This window comes from Zingiber officinale, chromosome 11A (assembly GCF_018446385.1).
Source record: "Zingiber officinale cultivar Zhangliang chromosome 11A, Zo_v1.1, whole genome shotgun sequence".
In the NCBI taxonomy this organism is placed as follows: Eukaryota; Viridiplantae; Streptophyta; class Magnoliopsida; order Zingiberales; family Zingiberaceae; genus Zingiber; species Zingiber officinale.
Genome location: NC_056006.1, coordinates 26,786,557 through 26,813,317, shown reverse-complemented (window position 1 = coordinate 26,813,317; position 26,761 = coordinate 26,786,557). Strand labels below are relative to the sequence as shown.

General features: G+C 36.8%; 1 pseudogene; it reads right to left on the bottom strand.

Annotated features, from left to right (window-relative positions):
• The window catches only part of LOC122030860, a 79,296-nt pseudogene that overhangs the window by 38,734 nt on the left and 13,801 nt on the right, over positions 1-26,761 (bottom strand).

The window sequence follows — 26,761 nt, the reverse complement described above, 5'->3', positions numbered from 1 at the left end:
TCACCGGAATTGCTCTAATAGCCGAGTACCTACTAGAAGATGAAGACGAAGAAAGCTCGTCCAAAATGAGCATTGAGAGCATCAATAAAGGGGGAGCTAAATTAGAAGAAAGTAGCAATTCAGGGGGAGCTACGGACAACGAGATCGACAAGGTAAGTCAGGTACGATCTCTCTCACCTAACAAGTTATTTAAATTTGTTAAATTACTAACTAAAGACTGTTGCAAATTAGAAAAAGAAATTAAAGAGCTAAAATTAATTCTAGCAAAATCTTGTCCATTAGAAGATTTTGATAAATTAAAGCTAGAAAATGTTCAATTGAAAATAGAAGTAGAAAATTTGAAAAATCATACATGTTCAAAATTCTCTGCTTCAAATTTTAGAAATTTTAAAGAACTACATTGGAAATTTAAATATCATAAAGGGAAAATTTAAAAATTATCAAGAAAAAATTTACCTAATAAATTTCTTGTTAACCCAGTTAGAAGGAACCTTTATTGGCTTCCAAAGACTCGTCTTAATTAAAGATTAATTAGACTTAGCGCTTTCAGTAAGAAAATTAGACGTTTAATTTCCTTATAAGGTTTTGTCTAGAAAGTGGTTGTTGCTCCAATAACTAAGAAGGCCTAGTACCTCGCCATAGCCTGGAAGTCAAATTTTGAAATAAAATGTTTAATTGACTAATTGATAAAGTATTAAAATTAAAATTAAAATTAGATAATGCTTTGAATAGTTACTCATTTTTTTTTGGAAAATTCTTAAATTTTTCTATGTAAATCTGTTTAACTTAAAAAAAAATTTCTCATTTTTTTAACTTAAAGTTTTAAAAGTTATTTTATAAACTTGTGCTTTACCAAAATGTATTTTATAGATTGCACAAATTTTTTAAAACTTAGAAAATTTTTTTCCTTAGAAAATTTTTTCTTACTTAGAATTTTTTTTTACTTAAAGTTTTTTTGGGTATTAGATTTACTTTATCAAAATTTATACAAAAATTATTTTTTAAAATTTATTTAACTGAGAAAATTATTGATTGTTTCACAAAATTTTTTACTTAGAATTTTTTTTAAAATTATTACATTTTTAGTGCTATCAAAATTATTTTCAGTATTTTCAAAATTTTGATAAATTTTTCAAAATTATTTGTAAATCAGAGATTTATAAAAGTTACCCTTAGATTTTTTTGTACCCCATTTTTTATGTGATCAGAGGGGGAGAAGGGAAGGAATAAGTCTAGGAGGAGGTAGATTAATTTTTTTAAAATTTTTACACTTGAATTACAAATTTATTGCTTTTATTTTATATTTGTTTACCCTAACTTAATCTGGGTTGTTCACATCAAAGAGGGGGAGATTGTTGGTATTCCAAGGTTGTTTTGATGTGATCAAACAAGTTAAGTTAGGCCTTGTTGTGTTTAACCCTGTGTCTAAGTGTGCAGAAACTTAGGAGCACAGGAAGTCGAGCAAAAGACGTAATTAGCGAGAAGGATGGCATGAGAGAGAGCCGACGGGCTTGGTGCGTCTGAGGGACGAGGTGTTGTGGAAGAGTACACTGGCGGACGAGAAGGAAAGTATGATATTTTCGAGGGATGAGAAGTTGGAGCGGAAGATTGCTCGGGGAGTAAAAGACGCAGCTAGCGAGAAGGTCGGCATGGAAGAGAGCCGACAGACTCAGTGCGTCTGAGGGACGAAGCTGCGAAAGAGTACGCTGGCGGACGAGAAAGAAGCATGCAATGATTCTAAGGGACGAGAAGCTGGAGCGGAAGGTTGGTCGAGAAGGACGGAAGTTGAGTTTGGGTGATCCTTATTCCGGATGGCCAAAATCGCCCAAGCAAGCGGAGCCGGAGTGGAAGACCTAGGCTGAGGCAAGCAGCACCGGAGTAGAGGGTCCAGACCGAAAAAAGTCAACCTCGTTGAATTTTAGGGTCCAGGCGCTCAGAACCTAATTTTATCCACTTCGACATGGATGTTGATCATTGCATTAAGGATAGAGTTCTATCCCACTCCAAGCGCCTAGAATGCTTCTAGGCGCCCCGACCAAGGTTATAAATACAACCTTGGTCTAGAAGCTGAAGAACAACAAGCAATTCTTGATACAATACTTGTGAACTTTTTTATTTTGTTTAGCTTCTTCTTTTATGAGCTTTCATTGCTATAAAGAGGCTTCTCTACCTGAAGTAGAAATTAGTGTTCATCATTTCCTTGGATTAACAACCTCCCCAGTTGTAACCAAGTAACACTCTCTGAGGGTCTTTTAGTTTCTTTTATTTATTGTTTATGCAAGTGTTCTTTTAATTTCAAGAAAGGTTCGTTTATTTATTTGTGCAGGACTATTCAACCCCCCTTCTAGCCGGCCAACGGTTCCAACAATAGCTACTTCATTACTTTCATTGATGATCACTCTCATTATGGGTATGTGTATCTAATGAAACATAAGTTTGAAGCCTTTGAAAAGTTTAGAGAATTCAGAAATGAAGTAGAGAAACAACTTGGTAAAAATATCAAGATACTTTGATCCGATCTAGGTGGTGAGTATTTAAGCCAAAAGTTTCAAGATTATCTAAGGGACAATGGTATATTATCTCAATGGACTCCACCATATACGCTACAACATAATGGTGCATCAAAAAGGCATAACCAAACCTTGTTGGACATGGTTAGATCAATGATGGATCATGCAAATCTTCCTAAAACCTTTTGGGGTTATACACTCATGACAACGATTTACTTGCTAAACAGAGTTCCGACGAAGGTAATCTCAACTACTCCATATGAGGTATGGACTAGTAAGAAACTCCTCATATCTTATTTGAAGATATGGAGATGTTCTACTTATGTGAAGAGGACTATATCAAATAAGTTAGATGTTAAGTCTGATAAATGTTTATTTATTGGATATCCTAAAGAAACTAAGGGTTACCAATTCTATCACTCCTTAAAATAAAAGATGTTTATTTCAAGGCATGCTACCTTCCTAGAGAAAGAATTTCTCTTACAAGAAGCAAGTGGGAGTATGGTTGAACTTGATAAAATTTAAGAGACTCCAATAAATACTAACAAGATATCTAGTCAAGAACCATAACCAATTATGACACAACCTCCTCGTAGATCAGGTAGGGCACACAATATTCTGAGAGATATGGATCTCTTATAAGAGAATTGAATGACGTGTTACTCATTGATGATGAAGAACTTGCTAATTATAAAAAGGCTTTGAATAGTTCAAAAAAGGACAAGTGGCTTACAACCATAAAGTTTGAAGTGGATTATATTCGGATATTTTTATTGGTGGCGGTTGATTATTGGTGGCCCTCAAAGAATATTTGAGGCCATAAAGTTTAATTGGAGCCGCCACCAATACGCTGTCCGTTGTCCGGTCGCCATAGGATTTTATTCGGATTCTATTCTTACAGCCATAAAGTTTAAAGTTTGGAATTTGATGGACCCATCTAAGGGCATTACGCCTATAGGGTATAAGTAGATTTTCAAGAAGAAAACTGACATAGATGGTAATGTAATTACCTACAAGGCTAGGTTGGTGATGAAAGACTATCGTCAAAGGCAAGACATTAACTTTGATGAAACTTTCTCACCTGTAGTCATGCTTAAATCTATTCGGATACTCCTGGCCATATCAGCTTATCATGATTATGAGATATGACAAATGGATGTGAAAACAACTTTTCTTAATGGAAATCTGCTCGAGGACATGTATATGATACAACCCAAAGTTTTCATATCTGTTGAAAAAAATAAAGTATGCAAGCTTCAATGGTCCATTTATGGGCTAAAGCAACCATCCAAGAGTTGGAATATCTATTTTGGCGAGGCAATTAAAGAATTTAATTTCTCACAAAGTCCAGATGATTCTTATGTGTATCAAAAGGTTAGTGGGAGTGTGGTCATATTCCTGATATTATATGTTGATGATATATTACTTATAGGAAATGATGTGCCAGTTCTACAGTCAGTTAAAGTTTAATTATCCAAAACATTCTCCATAAAAGACATGGAAGAAGCAACTTACATCCTCGGGATGAAAATCTATAGCGATAGATCAAAACGGTTGCTTGGTCTTTCACAGTAGACATATATAGACAGAGTGCTAAAATGATTTAGCATATCTAAATCCAAGAAAGGTTTCATACCTATAAGGTATGAAATTCACCTTTCGAAGTCTATATGCTCATGCACAGAAGATGAGAGGATTTGCATGGATAAAATACCTTATGCGTCTATAATAGGATCTTGTTGGTTGCTACTCGGAAAACCTAGAGGTTCCACTGTACAAAAATTTTGTACAAAGGTCTGAACCTTTTCCTAGCTACCATGTGTTCTTTTAAATTAAATTTTGGATCGCCTGCGGAACTTAACACGTTTGATCCAAAACTTAATCTATTCGTTCTTTTAGGTTTTGACTTGGGTTTCCTGCGGAACTTAACATGTTCGACCCAAATCACCTTAAGTTATTAATTCCATTAAATATTAATTTCCATAATTGGTTCCCAGTACTAACGTGGTGAGGCACACGGCCTTCTTGGATATGGGAGCAACCACCACCGACTAGACAAAACCTTTTATGGAAAGCTAATATTTAATTTCCTAAAATAACTTTATGTTAACCGAAAAGAACAATCAAATCATAAGGAAAAATAAAACAAAAGAACACAACATCGAAAAACATATTCGAAATACTACAATCGTAAGCCTCTTGTATTTGGTATTATTTCCATAAATAACTAGTATGATGCGGAAAGGAAAAATTACTAGTTATACCTTCTAGAAAGACCTCTTGATCTTCTACCGTATTTCTCTTCTAACCTCGGACGTTGTGTGGGCAACGATCTTCCGAGATGAGAAACCACCAACCACCTTCTTCTCCTCCTAGCTAGGTTCGGCCACAACAAGGAAGCTTTACCAAGGATGAAGAACAAATCACCAACCAAGCTCCAAGGGATGCAAGCTTTCTCTTCTTCTTCTCCAAGTAGTATCCGACCACCACAAGAGATCCAAGGGAGATGAAGGATTCGGCCACCACAAGAGGAAGAGAGGGAGAGGATGATGGCCGGCCACAACACCAAGGAAAAGAGGGAGAGAAATAATAGAGGTTGTTCCCATGAAGGCACCCCCACCCCTTCTTTTATATTCCTTAGCCTTGGTAAATTAGGAAATTTAATTACAATAAAATTTCCTTAATTTTCTTGACAACAATTAATTAAGAAAAAATAAATAAAATTTCCTAATTAATTGAATTATGGCCGGCCACCTCATGGAGAACAAATAAGCCAATTTTTAATCAACAATTAAAACTTCCTTATTTGTCTTTGGAAATTTTAAAAAAAAATTTCCCTTTAAAATCCCTTCATGGTTGATAAAAAGAAATTTCTATAATTTTAATTTTCAATCATGTGAATAATTTTCAAAGAGAAAAAATAAAATATCTTTCCAATCTACAAATAAGGAAAGAGATCTAATCTCTTTCTTTTAATCTTTTGTAGATCCTTTAAAGAGAGATATTTTAATTTTAATTCTCTGTAATAAATTTTATCTTCCACATAATAAAAATTAAAATTAAAATCCTTTTTAATTTAATTATGGCCGGCCCCCTCTAGCTTGAGTTCAAGCTAGGGCCGGCCACCCTAAACCATGCTTAGGCCGGCCCTAGCTTGATTCCAAGCTAGCTTGGCCGGCCCCCTTTAGGTGGGTATAGAAGGTGAGTATAGGTGGGTATAGTACTTTATAAATAAGACGCTACGATAGGGACCGAGAGGAGGAAATGGTTTTGGTCTCCCGACAAAATTAAGCATCCCGTGTTCGCCCCGAACACACAACTTAATTTTATCAATAATAATTCATTCCACTAGAGAACTATTATTGAACTACCACACCAATCCCAAATTATATTTTTGGGCTCCTTCTTATTATGAGTGTATTAGTCTCCCTGTGTTTAAGATATCGAATGTCCACTAATTAAGTGAGTTACTGACAACTCATTTAATTAATATCTTAGTCCAAGAGTAGTACCACTCAACCTTATCGTCATGTCAGACTAAGTCCACCTGTAGGGTTTAACATGACAATCCTTATGAGCTCCTCTTGGGGACATTATCAACCTAGTATCTATAGGACACAGTTTCCTTCTATAATCAACAACACACACTATAAGTAATATCATTTCCCAACTTATCGAGCTTATTGATTTATCGAACTAAATCTCACCCATTGATAAATTAAAGAAATAAATATTAAATATATGTGCTTGTTATTATATTAGGATTAAGAGCACACACTTCCATAATAACTGAGGTATTTGTTTCTTTATAAAGTCAGTATAAAAGAAACAACCTCAAATGGTCCTACTCAATACACTCTAAGTGTACTAGTGTAATTATATAGTCAAGATAAACTAATTTCTAATTACACTACGACCTTCCAATGGTTTGTTCCTTTCCATTTTGGTCGTGAGCTACTGTTTATAATTTATAAGGTACTGATAACAATATCTTCTGTATGTAGCACCACATACTATGTTATCTACAATATAAATTAATTGAACAACTACAACTAAATGTAGACAATTTGACCAAATGTGATTCTTTATTCATAATAAATGTTTACAAAAACTTAGGCTTTCAGTATACACTCCAACAAGCTCCCACTTATACTAATGACTAAGCTGCCGTATCTTCTACCATACATCTGATTCCCATTCCCTCCACATGCCGATCGAAAGCTTTCGCTGGAAGGGCCTTAGTGAAAGGATCTGCCAGGTTATCCGCTGATGCAATCTTGGCGATGACAACTTCTCCTCGCTTCACGATATCTCGTATCAGGTGGTACTTGCGCTCTATATGTTTACTTGCCTTATGAGCTCGTGGTTCCTTCGAGTTTGCAACTGCACCACTATTATCACAATAAATTGTGATGATTTTGGGCAAGCCAGGAATCACATCTAAGTCCATTAGAAAGTTCCTGAGCCATACTACTTCTTTAGCTGCCTCAGAGGCTGCTACATACTCAGCTTCCATGGTTGAGTCCGAAATGCATTTCTGCTTAACACTCCTCCATGAAATGGCTCCACCTCCTAAAGTAAACACATAGCCTGATGTAGACTTACTGTTGTCCCTATCTGTTGGAAATCTGAATCCGTGTAACCCACAGGGAGCAAATCGTCTGCTAGGTAAACTAGCATATAATCTCTAGTCCTTCTCAGGTACTTTAATATATGTTTTACCGCAGTCCAATGTCCTTGTCCAGGGTTACTCTGATATCTGCTGACCATGCCCACGGCAAAACAAATATCAGGTCTCGTACATAGCATTGCATACATAAGGCTTCCTACAGCCGAGGTATAAGGAACTGCTTTCATGTCTTCTATCTCCTTTGATGTCTTATGAGACAACTCTTTAGATAGAGCTATTCCATGCCTAAAAGGTAAGAAACCTTTCTTGGAATCCTGCATGCTAAAACGAGCAAGGATTGTATCTATATATGAAGCTTGGGACAGACACAACATTCTTTTCTTGCGATCCCTTATTACTTTGATCCCAAGAATGTGTGCACACTCTCCTAAGTCCTTCATATCAAATTGTTTGGACAACCATACCCTTACATCTGATAATACCTTGACATTGTTGCCAATTAACAAAATATCATCTACGTATAGTACAAGAAATACCACCACGTTTCCGTTACACTTCTTATATATACAAGACTCATCCAGACTTTGAATAAATCCATATGACTGGATTACTTCATTAAACTGGATGTTCCAAGATCTTGAAGCTTGCTTTAGTCCATAAATGGACCGATTGAGCTTGCACACTAGATGCTCTTTGCCTTTTTCAATGAACCCCTTCTGGTTGCTTTATATGGATGTTCTCTTCAAGACTTCCATTAAGGAAAGCTGTCTTGACATCCATTTGCTAAATCTCATAATTCATAAGAGCAGCAATGGATAAGAGTATCCAGATAGACTTTGTAACAACCCACCCTTCTTACTACTACTACTCTCTAAGGATGGCCGTTACTTAACTACTAACTCTACTTAACCGGTATGATTAAATATCACATGGAAACCCTACCGAAAAATTTCGGCAGAGTCTCCCCTGTACAGGTGACCAAATCTATAATACAAACATAGTATACGCAGCCACAGACGGCTGGAACATATTTTTCCACAACCACGCAGTAATAAAAATCACAATAAAAACAAAGAAACTACTCTAGCAATAGCAATGACTACCGCACTCCACAAATAATGAAAGAGACTAGCTAGACATGCAGAAATAAACTCAACTACAATCCCAAATTTAATATAAAATTAACAGAGAACTAAAAGAAAGTCTTGACAATTTTGCCAGCTACTTCTGGATCTCTCCACAGTCCAGTCACCACACACCTTCATCACCACCACCATCCTGTCGTCTCCCTTCATATCTTAGCTTTTCCTTTATCTGCAGTAGGAGGAAAGAAAATAGATCTATAAGCGAAACGCTTAGTAAGTACTAATCTATCTCACAAAAACTCGAAGTGCATAAAAGTAATGCAATAATACTGAAACTGAAATGCTAAAGCAAATCTGCAAGTGCTCATGGTATACAGAAAATGAAACTGAATACTAAATATGCTCACTATCTAACAGGATAATAAGAAATGAACACTGTAAGCTTAGAATTAAAGAAACTAACTTTTTATTTATTCTAAGCATAAAACTTATTATATTTTCTTATATATCCTTGTAATAGAAATTAATCATTTAATTTCTATCTTTTACTTTCTTCTTCTTTCTTTCTTCTTTTTTCTTAACTTTTCTTTTCTTCTTCTTCTTTTTCTTTTCTTCTTTGGGCCCAGGCTTAGTACCATCTTTGTTTTGCGCGCTCTCTAATAGTGACTGGGGTAGCGAGCCTCCAGCCCTATGAGGATAAAGACCTCGGTCTTACCAGGGCCAAGACCTCAGAATTAGTCTCCTGGATTTGTTTAACGACAACCTCGGAAGTCGGGTACTAGCCTCTTACTTTAATTTACTAGTTATCTCTTTTTAACTAGACTCTAGTCTTTTTCTTTTTACCCAGTTTTCTTATAATCCTTTATTAGAGTTTATTGAAATCCTTTAGATATCCCTAACAAGTGTAGGATTACAATTAACTAAGCATGCTATATAAAAACAATACAAGGGAAACAAATCTAGACTCTCTCTAAGCATGTTATAAAAGAAAGCAACAGAAAAGCAAATCTGAACTTTCTAAACATGCTGTAAAACAAAGGAAAAGAAAGCACATCTGAACTTACTAATCATGCTCTAGAATAGAGCAAAAGAGAGCTAGTTTGAACTTTTAAAACATGCTGTGATAAGAGCAAAGAAAGCTAATCTAATCTTACTAATCATGCTATAAAATAGAGCAAAAGAAAACTAAATCAAACTTGCTAATCATGCTATAAAATAGAGCAAAAGAAAGCTAATTCAAACTTGCTAGTTATGCTATAAAATGGAGCAAAAGGAAGTGACTTTAAGCTTTCTATACATGGTGTAAAGTAGGACAAAATAAACTAACTCTGAACTATTATAACAAGGTTATTCTTGCCCTTAAAATAGTAACAAATAATCTATCCAAACTTACTAGTATACTAAGTTGTGCATGCTCATTTAGTGGCAAGGAAAACTCAATCAGCATACTACTACATGCTATAATCCTTAACATAATTGGAAATAAGCACCTTTCATGGAAACCGAGATATAAGAAGGGATACTGCTGTTATCAAACATCTACGCATGATATACTAAAGCATGTATCACTAAAATCTACTCATGTTGAATTATTTTCAATTAAGCAAAGTATAAGGAAAGGTTGCTTCTAATGACAGTAAGGATGTATTCTGCACTTACTAACATAACAATAAAATTGCTCGGGTTTATAAAATAAACAAGCAACCAAATTTGCACTGCTATTAAAAACAACACTACAATATAAACGATTCTACACTTATTTAAAGAAGCTAGACTAAATTTGCACTTGCTAATAGGCAAAGTATAATCCGGTTCTGCACTGGCTAATAGGAAAACATAATCCGGTTCTACATTCATTTCCTTTGCATAAGGTCAGATTCAACTTACTGTAAAGCTAAAACAAGCATAAACATCAAAATTCACAGCTTAACTCCTTTCTTGTAAGGCAACTCTAAATTCCCCAATTCTATTTCATCCGATTGACACAAAACAAGAAGTGTTATGAACTTGTTCTAAGATCCCTAACATCATCATCTCCCACAGCCCAAAATCTATAGCCATCCAAAACATAGTCCTCTCGGAACTGAGGCACAGCAAAAACCGAAACAATCACCTCATGGCAGCAAACCCTAACATCATGATTCTTTACTAATAAAGTTCTGGAGAAAAAAAAACCAAATGAAGCAATTCTTCCCAGAATGGATGGCACGGTAGAAAACTAGAACTCATCCCTATGCTTTCTTTGAAGATCACGGCAAATTCAAAAAAAAGAGAAACAAAGCCGGAAACAACTCCTACCGCAGGTGAGTAGTACTTACCGAGGGTTCTTGGACTTACAACCGAGGAGAGGAAGGGCTTCTAGGGTTGCTGAGATGCTTGAGTTCCTGACCTCTTCTTGTGCCTATGCGTCCACCTTGCCGAGAGGAACGTGAAGAGATGCAAAGCTCTCGGATTTGACCGTCACCGGCCGCCGGAGAAACCCTAGCCTTGGCTGTAGTTTTTGCCCGAGAAGAGCCGGCGCCGTCGCGAGAAGAGAAGAGAAGAGATTTTGAGAGAAAATTTTTGGTTTTTCTGAAAATAAAAACCTAATACCCTTTCTTATATTCGGGTTTAATCACAACTACACTTTAATACCAATTCTCTCCATATTAGGTTGACAAAGTCCGTGTAGCTCAGCTGGTTTGGGCCGGTTTTGCTTAAAGCCCAGCTCATGGGTTCGAATCCCAGCCGCGCACTTTTATTCCCCTTTTATTCAAAACGCTCTAACTATAGCTTAAATATATTCCACCTCCTATATAGTTAACAAAGCTTTCGTAGACCGGTTGGTTGGCTGCGCTTTGACTAAGTCAGGGCTCGCGGGTTCGAGTCTCGGCTGCAACTATTTTCCTTCCTATTTATTCTCTATTCCTAACTACTACTTATTTATATATTGCTCCATATATAATTAACAAAAACTCGCTAGCTCAGCTGGTCGAGCTGCGTCCGATTGGGTCGTGTCTGACCCGAGGTCACGGGTTCGGGTTCGAGACCTAGCTTCAACACATTTATTTATTTTTTTTTTAAACTTCTTCCTCTTGGTAAAAATACCAAATGAACTCCAAAAATTACATAAAAATACTCTAAAAATTTCTAAAAATCTCTATAATATTTTAAAAGCATTTCCAAATATTTTTATAGACATTTGGAACTCGAAATAAGGAAAATTGGGTCGTTACAATCCCCCATACCTTATAAAAAGTTCGTCCTCGAACTTAGAATAGCTCTGGATACTTCTGTCTCATACTGTTCTCACGCTCCCAAGTGACTTCCTCGTGCTTCTGGTTCTACCAGATGACCTTCACTAGTAGTACTTCTTTATTTCTTAGTCTTTTGACTGCTCTGTCCACTATCTGTGTAAGTCTGCTCTCATAACTAAGATCCTCTTGGATATGCACTGATCGAGGCTGAATCACTTGGCTCGGGTAATGGGGACACTTCTTTAGCATGGAGACATGAAATACATTGTGTATTGCTGACATGTCTTGTGGTAAGTCCAGCCTATAAGCTACTTTCCCAATCCTCTCTATAATCAGGTAAGGTCCTACATAGCAAGGACTTAATTTGCCCTTCTTGCCAAATCTCATCACTCCCTTCATAGGAGCGACCTTGAGGAAAACTGAATCTCCTACTTGGAATTCCAATGGCATACGGCGGTTGTCAGCATAACTCCTCTGTCTACTCTGGGCAGTCTCAATCCTCTGTATGATCTTCACTTTGCTCTCTCTGTATGTCCTCAAGCAAGGTAGACTCTAAGGTCAATGCGGAGAGCTGTCCGTAAATAATTTCAAGTCCAAAATTTGACAACTCCTTCTGCAGTGGCAGGGCTAATAATGACAGAGATATCAGGGATGCACTGGACTTTCTGCTTAGTGCATCTGCCACTTTGTTAGCTTTGCCTGGGTGGTAGAGATTCTCACAGTCGTAATCTCTGACCAACTCCAACCACCTGCGCTGTCTCATGTTTAAGTCCTTCTGAGTGAAGAAGTACTTAAGACTCTGATGATCTGTGAAGATTCTACACTAAACTCCATACAAATAATGTCGCCAGAGTTTCAGTGCAAAACCACAGCTGCCAGCTCAAGATCATGAGTAGGGTAGTTCTTCTCATAATCTTTGACTTGTCTGGAAGCATAAGCTATGACTTTTCCTTCTTGCATGAGTACAGCTCCTAAGCCCATCTTGGAAGCATCACTGTAGATGTCAAAACTCTTGTCGCTCTGTGGAACAGTCAGAATGGGAGCACTGATCAATCTCTTCTTTAGCTCTTTGAAACTCTGCTCACATTTATCTGACCATTCGAATCTCTTGTTCCTTCTGGTGAGGGTTGTTAGTGGAGAGGCTATCCTGGAAAAGTCCCCCACGAACTTCCTGTAGTATCCAGCTAAACCAAGGAAGCTTCTGATCTCTCTGACGTTCTTGGGTCTACTCCAGTTGTTGACCTCTTCCACCTTGGCTGGATCCACTTGAATACCTTTTTCAGAAATAATGTGACCTAAAAACGCCACCTGATTTAACCAGAACTCACACTTTGAGAATTTAGCATAAAGCTGCTTTTGCTGCAGAGTCTGCAATACCATCCTCAAGTGCATGTCGTGCTCCTCTGGGGTCCTTGAATAGACCAGAATGTCGTCGATGAATACGATGATAAATTTGTCAAGATATTCTCTGAACACTCTGTTCATTAAGTCCATGAAGACCGCTGGTGTATTAGTCACACTAAAATACATGACTACAAACTTGTAGTGTCCATATCTGGTTCTGAATGTTGTTCTGGGTATATCTCTTTCTTTCGCCTTCAGCTGATGGTACCCAGAGCGCAGGTCTATCTTTGAGAACACTGTTGCTCCTCTTAACTGATCAAATAAGTCATCGATCCTGGGAAGGGGGTACTTGTCCTTAACTGCTACTTTGCTCAGCGTTCTGAAATTTATGCACATTAGCACGGATCCGTCTTTCTTCTTAACGAACAACTCTGGAGCTCCCTGGGGTGAATGACTAGGGCGAATGAAGCCTTTGTCAAGTAACTCCTGTAGTTGTTCTTGTAACTCCTTCAGCTCTGCTGGAGACATTCGATACGGAGCTTTTGAAATTGGACCGGTTCCAGGAACCAATTCAATCTCAAATCCACTCATTTATTTGGAGGTAGTCCAGGTAGATCTGCTGGGAATACCTCGGGATATTCACAGACCACCCGAACCCCCTCTTTCTTACCTTCTTTCTGTTCTTCTGCACTTACTTGACTGGGGCTCCGGACTCCCTACTATTTTGTCTTCTATCTTGACTGGCTTGAACTCTATAAACTCCTCATAGTGCTTGTTGGTGATAGAACTCTTCATAGAACTCTAACTGAAAATCTGCCCAGCTCATCTGATCGGCTGCTCTCTTGATCTTTATCCTCTCCCACCTCATACGAGCATCTCTAGACAGGCAGAAAGAGGTGCACTTGACCTTCTCGACTTCTGGCCAGTCACGAAACTCCATAGTGCTCTCTAGTGTTTAAACCAAGCCTGGCCATCCCAGGGCTCAGTCGTGCCTAAGAAGCTCTCTGGTTTCAACTTTAGCCACTGTATAAGATAAGCTTCTGGTCTCTGGGGTGCGGTGCCGACTCCCTGAGTAGCTGGTGGAGTCTCAATTACTACTGGAGCCTCTGCAGTGATAGCTGGAGGAGGGGAAGGAACTGCTGGCTAGTTTGCCATCAGATTGGCAATCACTTGCTGCTGTTCTGCTACTTGTCTCTGGAGTTAGGCAACAACTTCAGAGAGATTGGGCTCAGTTGATCTAAGCTCTTCGTTCTCCTGATCTTGGTTCTCAGTACGAACAGTACGAGGACATCTTTTTTCTTAACATCTAATTATGCAAAGAAAAGACTTGGTATCCTCTCTCTAACCCTTCTAATCATACATAAATATGAATAAAGAAAAGGGAAACTAAATCTTCTATCTTACTTCAGTACTAAAAAAAAACAAGTACTCTATACTGCAGTTAATAATAAGGAAAGCAGAATAAAGAAAGGATTTAAATACTTTCTTACTTGGAGACGGCGAGGATGATGCTGATGTGTGTGTGATGCTGGAGAATGGAACTTGGCTCTGATACCAACTGTAACAACCCACCCTTCTTACTACTACTACTCTCTAAGGATGACCGTTACTTAACTACTAACTCTACTTAACCGGTATGATTAAATATCACATGGAAACCCTACCGAAAAATTTCGGCAGAGTCTCCCCTGTATCGGTGACCAAATCTATAATACAAACATAGTATACGCAGCCACAGACGGCTGGAACATATTTTTCCACAACCACGCAGTAATAAAAATCACAATAAAAACAAAGAAACTACTCTAGCAATAGCAATGACTACCGCACTCCACAAATAATGAAAGAGACTAGCTAGACATGCGGAAATAAACTCAACTACAATCCCAAATTTAATATAAAATTAACAGAGAATTAAAAGAAAGTCTTGACAATTTTGCCAGCTACTTCTGGATCTCTCCACAGTCCAGTCACCACACACCTTCATCACCACCACCATCCTGTCGTCTCCCTTCATATCTTAGCTTTTCCTTTATCTGCAGTAGGAGGAAAGAAAATAGATCTATAAGCAAAACGCTTAGTAAGTACTAATCTATCTCACAAAAACTCGAAGTGCATAAAAGTAATGCAATAATACTGAAACTGAAATGCTAAAGCAAATCTGCATGTGCTCATGGTATACAGAAAATGAAACTGAATACTAAATATGCTCACTATCTAACAGGATAATAAGAAATGAACACTGTAAGCTTAGAATTAAAGAAACTAACTTTTTATTTATTCTAAGCATAAAACTTATTATATTTTCTTATATATCCTTGTAATAGAAATTAATCATTTAATTTCTATCTTTTACTTTCTTCTTCTTTCTTTCTTCTTTTTTCTTAACTTTTCTTTTCTTCTTCTTCTTTTTCTTTTCTTCTTTGGGCCCAGGCTTAGTACCATCTTTGTTTTGCGCGCTCTCTAATAGTGACTGGGGTAGCGAGCCTCCAGCCCTATGAGGATAAAGACCTCGGTCTTACCAGGGCCAAGACCTCGGAATTGGTCTCCTGGATTTGTTTAACGACAACCTCGGAAGTCGGGTACTAGCCTCTTACTTTAATTTACTAGTTATCTCTTTTTAACTAGACTCTAGTCTTTTTCTTTTTACCCAGTTTTCTCATAATCCTTTATTAGAGTTTATTGGAATCCTTTAGATATCCCTAACAAGTGTAGGATTACAATTAACTAAACATGCTATATAAAAACAATACAAGGAAAACAAATCTAGACTCTCTCTAAGCATGTTATAAAAGAAAGCAACAGAAAAGCAAATCTGAACTTTCTAAACATGCTGTAAAACAAAGGAAAAGAAAGCACATCTGAACTTACTAATCATGCTCTAGAATAGAGCAAAAGAGAGCTAGTTTGAACTTTTAAAACATGCTGTGATAAGAGCAAAGAAAGCTAATCTAATCTTACTAATCATGCTATAAAATAGAGCAAAAGAAAACTAAATCAAACTTTCTAATCATGCTATAAAATAGAGCAAAAGAAAGCTAATTCAAACTTGCTAGTTATGCTATAAAATGGAGCAAAAGGAAGTGACTTTAAGCTTTCTATACATGGTGTAAAGTAGGACAAAATAAACTAACTCTGAACTATTATAACAAGGTTATTCTTGCCCTTAAAACAGTAACAAATAATCTATCCAAACTTACTAGTATACTAAGTTGTGCATGCTCATTTAGTGGCAAGGGAAACTCAATCAGCGTACTACTACATGCTATAATCCTTAACATAATTGGAAATAAGCACCTTTCATGGAAACCGAGATATAAGAAGGGATACTGCTGTTATCAAACATCTACGCATGATATACTAAAGCATGTATCACTAAAATCTACTCATGTTGAATTATTTTCAATTAAGCAAAGTATAAGGAAAGGTTGCTTCTAATGACAGTAAGGATGTATTCTGCACTTACTAACATAACAATAAAATTGCTCGGGTTTATAAAATAAACAAGCAACCAAATTTTCACTGCTATTAGAAACAACACTACAATATAAACGATTCTACACTTGTTTAAAGAAGCTAGACTAAGTTTGCACTTGCTAATAGGCAAAGTATAATCCGGTTCTGCACTGGCTAATAGGAAAACATAATCCGGTTCTACATTCATTTCCTTTGCATAAGGTCAGATTCAACTTACTGTAAAGCTAAAACAAGCATAAACATCAAAATTCACAGCTTAACTCCTTTCTTGTAAGGCAACTCTAAATTCCCCAATTCTATTTCATCCGATTGACACAAAACAAGAAGTGTTATGAACTTGTTCTAAGATCCCTAACATCATCATCTCCCACAGCCCAAAATCTATAGCCATCCAAAACATAGTCCTCTTGGAACTGAGGCACAGCAAAAACCGAAACAATCACCTCACGGCAGCAAACCCTAACATCATGATTTTTTACTAATAAAGTTCTGGAGAAAAAAAAACCAAATGAAGCAATTCTTCCCAGAATGGATGGCACGGTAGAAAACTAGAACTCATCCCTATGCTTTCTTTGAAGATCACGGCAAATTCAAAAACAAAGAGAAACAAAGCCGGAAACAACTCCTACCGCAGGTGAGTAGTACTTACCGAGGGTTCTTGGACTTACAACCGAGGAGAGGAAGGGCTTCTAGGGTTGCTGAGATGCTTGAGTTCCTGACCTCTTCTTGTGCCTATGCGTCCACCTTGCCGAGAGGAACGTGAAGAGATGCAAAGCTCTCGGATTTGACCGTCGCCGGCCGCCGGAGAAACCCTAGCCTTGGCTGTAGTTTTTGCCCGAGAAGAGCCGGCGCCGTTGCGAGAAGAGAAGAGAAGAGATTTTGAGAGAAAATTTTTGGTTTTTCTGAAAATAAAAACCTAATACCCTTTCTTATATTCGGGTTTAATCACAACTACACTTTAATACCAATTCTCTCTATATTAGGTTGACAAAGTCCGTGTAGCTCAGCTGGTTTGGGCCGGTTTTGCTTAAAGCCCAGCTCATGGGTTCGAATCCCAGCCGCGCACTTTTATTCCCCTTTATTCAAAACGCTCTAACTATAGCTTAAATATATTCCACCTCCTATATAGTTAACAAAGCTTTCGTAGACCGGTTGGTTGGCTACGCTTTGACTAAGTCAGGGCTCGCGGGTTCGAGTCTCGGCTGCAACTATTTTCCTTCCTATTTATTCTCTATTCCTAACTACTACTTATTTATATATTGCTCCATATATAATTAACAAAAACTCGCTAGCTCAGCTGGTCGAGCTGCGTCCGGTTGGGTCGTGTCTGACCCGAGGTCACGGGTTCGGGTTCGAGACCTAGCTTCAACACATTTATTTATTTTTTTTTAAACTTCTTCCTCTTGGTAAAAATACCAAATGAACTCCAAAAATTGCATAAAAATACTCTAAAAATTTCTAAAAATCTCTATAATATTTTAAAAGCATTTCCAAATATTTTTATGGACATTTGGAACTCGAAATAAGGAAAATTGGGTCGTTACAGACTTAAGCATGGCTACCGGTGAAAAGGTTTCCTCATAATCGATTTCCTCTTTCTGAGTGTACCCTTTCGCAACAAGCCTAGCTTTGAAGGTTTCTACCTTCCCGTCTGTCCCTCTTTTCCTTTTGTAGATCCACTTGCATCCAACGGCTTTTACACCATCAGGTGGTTCTACAAGCTCCCAGACCTTATTAGAGTACATAGACTCTATTTCAGAATTCATCGTCTTTTGCCAAGATGCTGCATCTATATCTTGGAGTGCTTCATCATATGTTCGGGGATCAGGTTCATGTTTACCCGGGATCAAGTCCGAAGAGTCTCCCAAAAACATGAATCTCTCAGGCTGCCTTACAACCCTCCCACTACGACGAGGCACTGTCTGTGGTTGTGTATCATGTGTGACACGTGTTGCAGTTTCTTGTGGTACTTCATCTTGTACTGTTGGTATTAAAGTAGACGTGTCCTCTCTTAGTTCTTCTAAAATAACTTTACTACTGGGTTTGTGATCCATTATATAGTCTTCTTCTAAAAACTGGGCATTGGTGCTAACAATGACCTTCTGATCTTTAGGACTATAAAATAAACCTCCTTTCGTTCCTTTGGGATATCCTACAAACACTCGAACTTCTGTATGAGATTCTAACTTATCAGCATCTGGTTTCAGCACATGTGCTGGATTACCCCAAATCCGAATATGTCTTAGACTGGGTTTTCGCCCATTCCACAATTCTGTGGGAGTAGAAGAAACTGATTTAGAAGGTACTAAGTTCAGAACGTATACTGCTATTTCCAGAGCATATCCCCAAAATGAATTTGGTAATTCTGAATAACTCATCATCGATCTAACCATCTCCATAAGAGTCCTATTCCTTCGTTCTGCTACACCATTCTGTTGGGGTGTTCCAGGTGCAGACAATTGGGATTGAATTCCGGTATCTGATAAGTAATTCCTAAACTTTCCTAAGAGGTATTCGCCACCAAGATCAGATCGTAGTGTCTTGATACTTTTACCTAGTCGTTTCTCCACATCAGCCTTGTATTCTTTGAACTTATCAAAGCACTCGGACTTGCGGCGCATTAGGTAAATATATCCGTATCTTGAATAATCATCTATAAAAGAGACAAAATATTCAAAACCACCTCTTGCCTGGACAGACATAGGACCACACAAATCAGAATGAACCAATTCTAACACTTCTTTGGCTCTATACCCCTTGGCCTTGAACGGCCTCTTGGTCATTTTACCTTCCAAGCAAGATTCACAAGTTGGAAAATTTTCCAACTCTAATGAACCCAAAAGTCCATCGGCTATTAGCCTCTGAATCCTACTTAAGTTAATATGACCAAGCCTTAGATGCCAAAGATATGCTTGGTTCATTTCCGAAGGTTCTTTTCTCTTATTTGAGTTAGAAGATGAGTTATAAATTTTCTTGTTTTGCTTTGTGGGAGAAGTTGGATTTAAAATATATAAATTGCCAACTAATGTACCAGAAAAGATAATCACTTTATTTCTCATAATAACTACATCGTTACTAAAAGAAACTGAATATCCATCTAAAAACAGTTTAGAAACTGAAATTAAATTCTTTCTAAAACTGGGTACATAAAGACAATTTCTTAAAACCAAATTTTTATTTCTACTAAAAGATAAGTAGACGTCTCCCACTGCAATATCTCCTTCAGTTAGTCGTCGGGTTTCCTGGAACCCCTGCAAGGAATTGCAGACATGATCAGTGGTTGCTGTATCTACACACCAGGTGCTGGTAGATAACACCGCTAAACATGTTTCAACAACTAGAGCATGAGATATACCTTTGTTGTTCTGATTCCTACGAGGACAATCCGCCTTCCAATGCCCTGACTGCTTGCAGATGAAGCACTTGCCCTTCGGCTTCTTCATTCCAGCTTTAGGTCCTGTACTCTGAGATTTATTCACTTTCTTTGCTGAACCAACTTGTTTCTTCTTCTTCTTTCCTTTCGGCTTAGAAGTAGAACCATTTTCAACATAGTGAATATGAGAGTTGTGACGAAACAATCCTTCTGCTACCTGAAGTTCTGTCAGTAGTTCCGCCAATGAATATACCCTTTTGTTCATATTGTAATTCAGGCAGAATTGCTCAAAACTTCTAGGTAGTGTTTGGAGGATCATATCGATCTGGGTTTCCCCATCAATTTCTCCTCCAAGGATCTGTATCTCGTTCAGATAAGCCATCATCTTTAGGATATGATCCCTCACAGGAGTACCCTCTTGCATGGTGGCTGTCATTATCTTTCTCATGGCTTCTTATCTAGAAGCCCTATCCTGATGACCAAAGAGTTCCTTGAGATTGTTCATAATATCATAGGCTGTTGGTAAATCTTGATGCTGATGTTGCAATACATTTGACATTGAAGCCAAAATGTAACACTGCGCCATCTCATATGCTTTTACCCATTTCCTATGATATTCAATCTCCTCTTGGGTAGATTCACCAGTAGGTGCTTCAGGACAAGGCTCAGTCAGTACAAATTTATAGCTTTCAGCAGTAAGGACAATGTCCAGGTTCCTTTTCCAATCTATGTAATTAGGTCCAGTAAGTCTATTCTGTTGAAGTATGATGGACAGTGGGTTGAAAGTCATCATAAGAATCACAAATAACTTTTGGTCAGAACTCTAAATTTAGAATAATATTGATTCCTCAAACAATACTATTTTAAATTAACCAACACCTCAAACCACCGTGAATTTTATATGCCACGATAGTGTGGACGTATACAAATTCAACATTTATAAAAGGAGGGTTTTAACCCATTAATTTTATTATCTTGTCAACCTAACTTTTTGACAAATAAAATTAATAGTTGGTATCCTTTGGTCATACAAATAATAGCAGTGACTCCGATGGGGAGGATAATATTAGATGTGTCTAAGTGTATACCATTACTTGACACTAAGTCCATTAATAAAATTATGCCCCTTCCGATGGGGAAGATCACATGCTTTTAATTAACTTTCTATAGTCATCCAAAATGGAAGTCTGTTCTAGTGATCCACAAACAAGCTCATCCGATATGGAGGAAGGCACTCAGAGCCAACGCGTAAGCTTGTTTGCATCACTTACAAACCAGTAATGGAGACCATGGGTTTTACTTAAAAATCCCTCTCCGACTTAGTTATTTATAAATGAGGAATTTTAACTATGCTAGCCTACTAAACATGTATACTAACATGCACACACAGCACAATATAAAAGCAATAAATAGAAAATCTAATTTTCAACTATTATGGCTTTTATCTATAGTTGTCCTCCGTGTGTTGTCATCCCAAGCTGCTGCCATATTTGGCCACAGCTACCGGGTCTAGCTGTCGCATCCATCTTGCTCCTTGTTCCGCTGTGCCTCTGGTCCTCAGAAGGTTCCACGCTTTGCAAGATTCGATCCGCGACATAAATAGAATTTTACAATTTTGATCCTATATTCCATAAAAGGAATGTACATGTATCTAGATGAAAAATAAAATCCTAATAAAACTAAATACAGCTCCTGCTGTATTTTATAATACAATCATGCACACACATATAAATGCCCTTGACATGTCCAAGGGTCCAATCACACACATAAAACTATAAGCCATAATAGTTGGATCCTGCATCCACAAAGTTAGCACATCCTACTATTATCCTGCCTAAATTATGTATGACATGTGCATAATTAAACTAATACCAAATACACAGAGGCAAAACCCTAGCTCTGATACCAATTGTTGGTTGCTACTCGGAAAACCTAGAGGTTCCACTGTACAAAAATTTTATACAAAGGTCTGAACCTTTTCCTAGCTACCATGTGTTCTTTTAAATTAAATTTTGGATCGCCTGCGGAACTTAACACGTTTGATCCAAAACTTAATCTATTCGTTCTTTTAGGTTTTTACTTGGGTCTCCTGCGGAACTTAACACGTTCGACCCAAATCACCTTAAGTTATTAATTCCATTAAATATTAATTTCCATAATTGGTTCCCAGTACTGACGTGGCGAGGCACACGACCTTCTTGGATATGGGAGCAACCACCACCGACTAGACAAAACCTTTTATGGAAAGCTAATATTTAATTTCCTAAAATAACTTTAGGTTAACCGAAAAGAACAATCAAATCACAAGGAAAAATAAAACAAAAGAACATAATATCGAAAAACATATTCGAAATACTAGAATTGTAAGCCTCTTGTATTTGGTATTATTTCCATAAATAACTAGTATGATGCGGAAAGGAAAAATTACTAGTTATACCTTCTAGAAAGACCTCTTGATCTTCTACCGTATTCCTCTTCTAACCTCGGACGTTGTGTGGGCAACGATCTTCCGAGATGAGAAACCACCAACCACCTTCTTCTCCTCCTAGCTAGGTTCGGCCACAACAAGGAAGCTTTACCAAGGATGAAGAACAAATCACCAACCAAGCTCCAAGGGATGCAAGCTTTCTCTCCTTCTTCTTCTTCTTCTCCAAGTAGTATCCGGCCACCACAAGAGCTCCAAGGGAGATGAAGGATTCGGCCACCACAAGAGGAAGAGAGGGAGAGGATGATGGCCGGCCACAACACCAAGGAAAAGAGGGAGAGAAATAATAGAGGTTGTTCCCATGAAGGCACCCCCACCCATTCTTTTATATTCCTTAGCCTTGGTAAATTAGGAAATTTAATTACAATAAAATTTCCTTAATTTTCTTGACAACAATTAATTAATAAAAAATAAATAAAATTTCCTAATTAATTGAATTGTGGCCGGCCACCTCATGGAGAACAAATAAGCCAATTTTTAATCAACAATTAAAACTTCCTTATTTGTCTTTGGAAATTTAAAAAAAAAAATTTCCCTTTAAAATCCCTTCATGGTTGATAAAAAGAAATTTCAATAATTTTAATTTTCAATCATGTGAATAATTTTCAAAGAGAAAAAATAAAATATCTTTCCAATCTACAAATAAGGAAAGAGATCTAATGTCTTTCTTTTAATTTTTTATAGATCCTTTAAAGAGAGATATTTTAATTTTAATTCTCTGTAATAAATTTTTTCTTCCACATAATAAAAATTAAAATTAAAATCTTTTTTAATTTAATTATGGCCGGCCCCCTCTAGCTTGGGTTCAAGCTAGGGCCGGCCACCCTAAACCATGCTTAGGCCGACCCTAGCTTGATTCCAAGCTAGCTTGGCCATCCCCCTTTAGGTGGGTATAGAAGGTGGGTATAGGTGGGTATAGTACTCTATAAATAAGAGGCTACGATAGGGACCGAGAGGAGGAATTGGTTTTGGTCTCCCGACAAAATTAAGCATCCCGTGTTCGCCCCGAACACACAACTTAATTTTATCAATAATAATTCATTTCACTAGAGAACTATTATTGAACTACCGCACCAATCCAGATTACATTTTTGGGCTCCTTCTTATTATGAGTGTATTAGTCTCCCTGTGTTTAAGATATCGAATGTCCACTAATTAAGTGAGTTACTGACAACTCATTTAATTAATATCTTAGTCCAAGAGTAGTACCACTCAACCTTATCGTCATGTCGGACTAAGTCCACCTGCAGGGTTTAACATGACAATCCTTATGAGCTCCTCTTGGGGACATTATCAACCTAGTATCTATAGGACACAATTTCCTTCTATAATCAACAACACACACTATAAGTAATATCATTTCCCAACTTATCTAGCTTATTGATTTATCGAACTAAATCTCACCCATTGATAAATTAAAGAAATAAATATTAAATATATGTGCTTGTTATTATATTAGGATTAAGAGCACACACTTCCATAATAACTGAGGTATTTGTTTCTTTATAAAGTCAGTATAAAAGAAACAACCTCAAATGGTCCTACTCAATACACTCTAAGTGTACTAGTGTAATTATATAGTCAAGATAAACTAATTCCTAATTACACTACGACCTTCCAATGGTTTGTTCCTTTCCATTTTGGTCGTGAGCTACTGTTTATAATTTATAAGATACTGATAACATCATCTTCTGTATGTAGCACCACATACTATGTTATCTACAATATAAATTAATTGAACAACTACAACTAAATGTAGACAATTTGACCAAATGTGATTCTTTATTCATAATAAATGTTTACAAAAACTTAGGCTTTCAGTATACACTTCAACAGATCTATCATGTATGCTATATTATATATAAGGCATGATGTATCGTATGCTCTGAGTGTTATGAGCAGATACCAGTCTAATCCAGGAATGGATCACTGGATGGCTGTCAAGACAATCCTTAAATACTTTAGAAGACTAAGGATATGTTCTTTGTATATGGAGATGGTGATATGATCATACGCGGATATACAGATGCAAGTTTCTAGATAGAGAAGGATGACTCCAAGTCCCAGTTTAGATTCATATTCATATTAAATAGAAGCATAATAAATTAAAAAGGTTCCAAGCAAGAAACGATTTAAACATGTGCTTCGTCGCTATCATATGATCAAGAGATCATGAGTAGGAATGAAATACAAATTGAGAGAAATTCCCACCGAAAGGAACCTAGTGGATCCTTTTATAGAACCTCTACTTCAAAATGAGTTTGAGAGCCATGAGACCTACGGTGTTGGACACCATGGCAATTGACATTAGGTCATGTGGGAGTGTTAGATTTTGAGGGATGTCCTAAGGTAATCGCCTTATGATTTTTACTAAATATAGATTCACTATTTAAGTGCATATTATAAGTTTGATTATCATAAACTCATTTACAAAATATTCACAATATAATTCATAGCATGAGAAAAATTATGATTGGATCACAACTAGTGATTATCTTTATGTACAATTATGAACGTATTAAAATTTTTCTAGTCATCAAATTGATGTATTCGGACATCATCAATTCTATAAGATTAGCATGGGTTATACTCCTTGGTTTGCTAAGCAGTAATTTTCTTACTGGCTGGAGACATTGGGATGTCGAGAGTTAAACGTGGATGCTAGTTATGGCAACTAGTTCATTGGAGTGACTCACTATAAGACTTTATATGATTATCTATATATATGGATATGTCTGTGAAGCTCTTATTTTAGCTCAAGTGCAAGTTTCCTTTGACTTGAGGTATACAAGTCATCTTGGTCATAAAGACTTATACTTTTTGTGTAACGACCACCCTTCTTACTACTACTATTCTCTAAGGATGACCGTTACTTAACCACTAACTCTACTTAATCGGTGTGATTAAAAACCACATGAAAACCCTATCGAAAAATTTCGACAGAGTCTCCCCTGTACCGGTGACCATATTCAACAATACATGCAGTATATATACTCAGCCACAAGCGGCTGGAACACATAACAATCAACCACGCAGTATAATAAATCTAACTCAGCAATAATAAAGGAAAACTAATCCACAACCACAACTGAATAACAAACACAGTATCAAGTGTCCTTATAAACATTTATCAAATTTCCTTAACACATAAAGACTTAATTAACTCAAAGAACAAATCATAATTTATTTTATTCGCAAGGATCCCTAGGACTTCCATAGTGCAGACATCACACACCCCTCTTGCATCTCCTTGTCGCCTTCCTTCATATTAACTTTCCTTTTTCTTTATCTGCAGTAGGAGAAAGTGCAGTCTATAAGCATAAAGCTTAGTGAGCGCTATCTAACTCACAAAAACTCGATATGCATGTATACAAATAAAAACATGCTAAAACTGAATGCTAATATGTAAAGCTACTCATGCTCATAAATAGCAAAGAAATCAACTAACAGAAAAGATAACATGTATAACTACTCATGCTCATAAACTAATAAAGAAAGCAAACTAACTGGAATGCTAACATATAAAGCAAAACATGCTCATCAACTAGCAAATAAATAACATGTAAGAAACTAAACATGTAAAAGTTGCTAGCATAAAAGAAAGCTAAACTTGTTGATCTTTAAAACAAAGTGAAACTTACTTCATTTACTCTAATCTTATTCTTTTATTTCACTTGTTTAAAATTTATACTTTAATACTTGAAAATAATAATCAACTTCTCTTGGGCCCAGGCTTAGTACCATTTATGCGCGTTCCCTAATAGGTTGGGGTAGCGAGCCACCAATCCTAAAAGAGCAGACCTTGGTCTACCAGGGCCAAGACCTTGGAATTGGACACCTGGATTTGTTTAACGACAACCTTGGAAGTCGGGTACTAGCCTCTTCTTAAAAGTAAAATACTTATTATCTTAATTACTTCTTTAAATGCCTTGGCATATTAATAAGCACCTTGTGTGCTAAAATCCCTAAAATCTTGACTTTGGGATTTACTTAAGGCCTTGGCCTTTTCTTTCTTTTTTTTTTCTTTCTTTTTACTTGTTAATGCTTCTAAAAGAATTTGATAAAACTCTTATTTTCCCACTAGAATACATGGTTGTTCATGCTTATTAAAATAGCAAATAAAAACTAAAGAAACTGCTCATGTGTATCTAGTAATAAAGAAAACTGATCATGCTCAACTCATAGCAATTAAAAACTGCACATGCTCAATAATAGCAAATGAAAACTAGAAAATATGCATATAAGACTAATACAAATCTGCGCTGTGAATGCTACAAAATTCTGCACTACAATGCTTATTAATATTTCCAATAAAGGAATGCTTCTACAAAACGAAAATGGTTAAACAGATTCTAAATCTGATATGCTTAAACAACTCTAAACTTGAAAAGCTTAACCAAAGAAAAAAAAACATGAATCTGCATATCTAAACATCATGCTCCAATTTGACATAAGTAAATTCTGGAATTTGAACTACATTACTCAAACAATGACTTAAAACTACAACCCAAGATTTGCAAGGCTACACAACCAATTTAAACTGACTGTAAACCTAAAACAATACTAATATAAAACTTATTCACAGCTACACTTTTATAAGAAAATCGTAACCTTTAAGCCA